At 26.2% G+C, this 6000-nt stretch overlaps 1 protein-coding gene across 1 annotated transcript in view; it reads left to right on the top strand.

Annotated features, from left to right (window-relative positions):
* Window positions 1-1325: 1325 nt before the first annotated feature.
* LOC135950384 (mucin-5AC) overlaps window positions 1326-6000 on the top strand; it is a 36922-nt gene continuing 32247 nt past the window's right edge. The window contains exon 1 of the mRNA XM_065499931.1: window positions 1326-1431. The gene's annotated coding sequence lies outside the window, so the exon portion shown is untranslated. The remainder of the gene's footprint in view (window positions 1432-6000) is intronic.

The following is a 6000-nucleotide window of genomic DNA, read 5'->3' as shown; positions in this document are numbered from 1 at the left end:
AGAAATTCAATAAATTCAATTACACTGTGTGACAGCCCAAATCGGCGGGAGTTCGGAGTTTCGCTGGGTCAAGTCTAGGAATCGAGAGATATTGATTTGAAGTTAGTAAGTATTGTATAGGAGAAATTGTAATTTTCTTGCATTGCTAGATAACTTACGAACAAAAATATAAAAAACTGATTTTCCAGGGTCCTACTCAAGGAAAAACAAAAATACCGCTTACCTTTATTCACTTTAAGAAAAGCCGAAAATTTTGCTAAACATCATTTTGCGATATTCAGATATTTATTCAAAGTAAAAAACGAAAGTTTCAAAATTCAAACTGAAATATCTTTTAAACTATAGGAGATAAGTTAGGAAAATAAACAAAAATTTCTTTAGCTTCCCAACAAAGTTTCAATCATTAAAAGTTGTCCATATTTGTACAAAGTTTTCCTAAACTGAGCTCAACTTGTAATTTGAACAGGGTGGTCACTTTTAGTAGTTTCGAAGATCCAGATTTATTACCCCCTTTTTTCCAATTGAGCCCACTGTGCAAGAGTTTGTTTATGTGTGCAGCTATCTGTATGCCTCGAGTTGTTATCGATGAGTTTAATGTGTCTTCAAAAAAAAAAACACTCTTATGCGAATATATCGATGAAGAGCCAGTCGAGGGTTTGTAGTGTAACATTACAAACATCAACTCAACAGCGACCACAACAACGTTGACGACAAGTTGTTAGTTTAGCGAGGAATTAACGCGAATTCAGTTTTATAACGAACATCGACTGTAACGGATGCTTTTAGCGGAAATAACTTAAAAAAAAAACTGTTAAAAAAATTCAAATTTTCAATTTGAATAAAAAAAACTCAAATCGCTCTAGAGACTTTAATGAATTTTTTTCTAATTTTCGCCAAAAAATAAAATATCACAAAAACGCAGAAAATAAGAAGTAAAAAAATATTAAAAATAAAAAAGGAAAAAAAATTGTTGCAAACAACCTTAAACTAATCAAGTGTGTATATTTTGCGTTATTTTTAGTGTTTTGTTAGAGAGTAATTTATTTTTTTGTTTATTTATGTTGTCGTTGTTGCATGTTGCCTGTTGTTTGATGATTATTTAGCAAGTTTGTTACAAGCAGCAGCATTATATTAGCAACGGCTGCCGCCAGTTTGAAAAGTCTTAGTTACTTTTTTGGATTTTTAATGCGACAACAAATAAAAAGTGAAACTTTTTTTTAAATGTGCTACCATCTCTTAATGAAGTTATAAAAAAATATAATCGAAAGAAATATTATTAAAGGATAACAAAAATTTAATAAAAAAAAAATAATTAAATTAAAAAAAAAACATAAATACAAAAGTAACTACAACTTTTAAACATTTTTTGTTAAACAAAATTTTAACAATAGCCCTTAATTGGATTTAATTTTGCCGTTTATATAGTTTATGGTATGTACAATTCATGTTTATTATGAAAATATTTTCTCAAACTTTTAAGTTTACAATATTAATTAGCTACGCCTATTAAATGTATCAAATGAAAAAAATTTAACCCAAGCATAATAAAAAAAATATTATTAAAACTTTTCATAAATAACGAATTGATTATTTCAAAGAAGAAAAATAAAAATAACCTATGAATAATAAAAATAATATTATTTAATTATTTTTCTAAGCAATAAAAAAACATTTCGTAAGTGTTAAACATTTATTTTATTTAAGTACTTACTATATTCAACTGTGTATTTTTTATTTAAAATAAATTTAATTAAATAACATTAATGTAATTATGCTGCACGTGCTTACAATGTTGTCTGATTATAATCTTTGGTTATCAAAAGAAATTGCATCATCCTTAACATACAACACATATAATTATTTTATGACGTTTTTATCTACATTGTACAATGTACATACGTTTATAGTTATTTTTGTTTTGTTTTGTTTTCTTGAAAGAAATTGTTTAAATTGCTTTAAATTACCTCATATTATGAAGATTTTTTTATTGATAAGTACTGCAAAAAAAAATGTTGCAATTTGCAACAATGTGAAAGAAATTTACATAATTATACGAGGTATAAAAACAGGACTTTGGTTTGGTTGATTTTGTGAAAGATAATTTGAGAGTTTTTTTAAAAGAAATTTCTTTTTAGTGTTTCAGCAATTTAAAATAAAAATTTAAATATTTCAATGATAATTATGATTTATGGTTACACAGAAAAAATTATATTTCAATTCAAACATTTATCCCACATTGAACTGGTTTCAATTATTTTATAATTAAATCAAGTATTCATTTGCTCAAAAACAAAATTTCTTGATATTTTCTATTGAATTTTGAGTTTTGAATTTGATTATTTTGACAATTGAATATACAATTTTCGTTATTGGTTGAATTTCAAATACAAAAATTATTGAATAGATAATTTTCGTAATTGAAACACAAAAAATAACAAAAATGTGTTTTCAATTACGAAAATTATCTATTCAATAATTTTTGTATTTAAAATTCAACCAATAACGAAAATTGTATATTCAATTGTCAAAATAATCAAATTCAAAACTCAAAATTCAATAGAAAATATCAAGAAATTTTGTTTTTGAGCAAATGAATACTTGATTTAATTATAAAATAATTGAAACCAGTTCAATATGTGACAAATATTTGAATTGAAACGGTTTAAGAAATAGTTTTTTCTGTGTACTAAGATTACTACATTTTGTAATAGACTGGAATGTTTTCAAATGATTCTCTAAATATTTTAAAATTATTATCAATATTTTACTAGTGATATACTAATATTTAAAATATATGTATCTAAATTTCTTTTCTACACTCGAGATATGATGATCGCCTTACTTTTTTAAGCAATACTTTTAGTTATTTTTTAACATAAATTGGTTATCGTAGTATACCATTGAAAGATTATCATCGATTTGGGGTCATAGGTCAATAACTGACTAAATCAGTTATAGTTGCAAATAGGGTTTTCATTCGAATACAAATTAATCAAATAATCGAGGAAAATATATTTCTTTTATTCGATCAATAGTTGCCTTTTAAACGAATAGTCCAATACATTATTTTTGCAAAAAAAAATTATTTATATAATATTTCAGAGAAAAAAAAATTGGTTTATTTTAGAAATTGGTGCGTAATGTTTTTGATTCCAAATGGCCTAAAAAAATGGTTTTCATTATTTATTAGGGTATTCAATCGATTAACCTTTAATCGGTTAACCGATTAATTTTGGACGGTTAAATGTTCGAATAATTTAAAATTGCCGATTTTCAAATAACAAATAAACAAATAAATTTGTGTCGATTTAACATATTTTTGGTATAAATTTTTCCGTTTAAATTCAAATTTAAATTAAAATTACATATTTTTTCGAACATCCAAGAATCATGTTTAGTGAGTATAGCAACTGACATATTTAATTTACATGTATTTGAAACATTGTTTATATTTATATGTATAGAAGAAACTTTTTTTGAAACGAGTCTTTTATCAGAACTTAACGAAACTATTAAAAGTATTCAAAATCTAAAACAATCCAAAAAGGACTTCAATGGTATACAAAGTATTTTATATGCTTAGAAAAAACCAAAAAAAAAATAAATGAGATATTGGATATTCTTTATCATGCTTTCTATTTCTTCAACATCTACAATCAGCGAGAGATTGTTTTCCAAGTCAAGTTTTTTAAATCTAAAGAAAAAATCGTTTAAAAGAAAAACATTTAAATTATATTCATTTTTAAAAGAATATCTCAAGAACATCCTAAAACAACTTATATGTGTATACAAAAAGGATCTCAAATACCATATTTGCTATTATTTTATGGTTGAATTGTTATGTTTTGTTTGTTTTTTATGTTTCTGTACACAAAATACGTGGTTGTATTTTCAATTTAAAATTAAAATAGAAATTATTCGGTTAATCGAATAAATTTAAAATAACCGATTATTAACCGAATAAATCTAAACCCCGATTAATTATTTGCTCGATTAAACCAGAAACCCGATTAATTGAATACCCTAGCACGAACTAAATATTAATGCTTGTAGTATAATGCATTCATCGGAAAATGAATTAATATTGTTACGAAATTGTACTTGAATATTTAAAGGAAATAAACAAACGTTTTGAAAAGGTTAAAACGTAACAATATAAAGACAAGTAAATTAGAATAGTACTTTGTCACCATATTTTTGAAAATTTTAAAATACTTCCAAAATCTGAAGTTAGTAGTCAACAATATCTCAGTCTTTTAAAATCGATTTAAAATTGGTACAAAATTATTTGAATACCACTTAAGGGCCTTTTTTCCATAGTGCATGATGACAAATCGGACCAGAAATATGAAGTCGGCCAGTACATAAGTTTCATCATCCATCACACAACAGGTGTATTTTTTTATAAATTTCGCTACTTCTTTTGCTTCTAAATTCTTTAACGCATTGAGATGTCGAACTTTCTGAAATTAATACGAATTCAACCCAGCATTAGCTTTGGCTCTTTTACGAGCTGTTTTTCTAATAGAAGTGTTCGGTGCTCTTCGAAAGAGTTGTTCGACTTCTTTTGCCTTACCAATATCTGTTGTACGTTTTTTTCTTCCTGATCCAGGTTTTCTTTCAATGTTCAAGTCTTCCTTAACGCTACCTTAATATAGAAAGACCCTAACTAACATTTTCCTTACTTTAGAGGAGAAGGAAACAACTTCATAAAACTTAAAGTTCTGTAGTTGCAATTTTTTTAACACAGACTTTTATGAAGGTCTTCAACCAATTTATTGTTGTGACATTTTATTTTATTAATGGTGTATTACGGGATTATCTATCGAAGTATGCAAAAAAAACTAAATTTTGGGAAAAAAAACCAGATAGGGCGTTTCTATATTAAGGTAACGTTATACTGTTTAATGGCTTTTAATACATTGTGACGATGAACCTTCAGATCTTTTGCTACTTTTTTGAAAGTCCATATTTGATTTTTTTTTTGAAAAGTTTTGAATATTTTTTCACGTACTTTTTTTTCGCTGGCCATTTTGACCGAAATAACAGTTGTAAATTAATGATTTAAAAACTAACGTGATGAAAAAAAATAATATTTTGTTGGACCAAGGATAAGTTTTGGCTGGAATAAGTTTATTTTTTGATTCACTCTTTAGATCCTAGTTTAGATTCCTCTCGTCAAATTCGGCTTTGTTGAAAGATGGTCTTACTCATAGGGTAGAACTAGAAGCTTAACTGAGTGTTTTATATTCAAAATATTCACTCACCGAATTTTATTTTATTTGATGCTGTTTGATCTTACAAAACACTTGTAAGAGTAAACACGTCAAACAAATTTGTGCTAAAAAAAGTGGTTACGCTTTTTTGAGCAAATATTTGCCACCTTTAGTAACGTTTATATGTAGATTTTATTCTATGGTCTTACCCTTAATAACTTGAACATCAATAGCAATTGTTTGCAACATAAAACAAATAATATAGAATTTTTCAATTTTAAAATCGTTTTCTAAACACTTTAAATTGTAAATACTTCTTTTTTGATAATAAGTAAAATTGTACTAGCATTAAACTACTTTCAACATATTGAGGTTATTTTAAAAATGCTTGTGGGTTGCTTAGACCCCACATACAGTCCTCAGCCACATCAATGGTTAACCAGACAATTTACTTTTTTTTTTTTTTTAATTTTATCATTATGTATTATTGTTTATATGTAGCTCGTAAACACTGATATCAAGCTTTTTATAAAACTCAAATATTAAGACTAACTGGTTTTATAATTCCTAAATGCAACTCAAAATTACACTAATGCTTCCTAAATGCTCATTACACTAACTAGCTAATATCACTCGTACCACTAGAGGCGCAACTTATTTTCACTTTTGATTTTAAATTCTAAAACGAAAACACAACGCATTAAACGCACTTATAATCAATACTAGTACCAATCAGACGACGACAGATAGACAGACAGACGGACAGACAGACAAACAGCACAAC

Source organism: Calliphora vicina, chromosome 2, assembly GCF_958450345.1.
Source record: "Calliphora vicina chromosome 2, idCalVici1.1, whole genome shotgun sequence".
Classification (NCBI taxonomy): domain Eukaryota; kingdom Metazoa; phylum Arthropoda; class Insecta; order Diptera; family Calliphoridae; genus Calliphora; species Calliphora vicina.
This window is presented reverse-complemented; position numbering and strand designations above follow the sequence as displayed.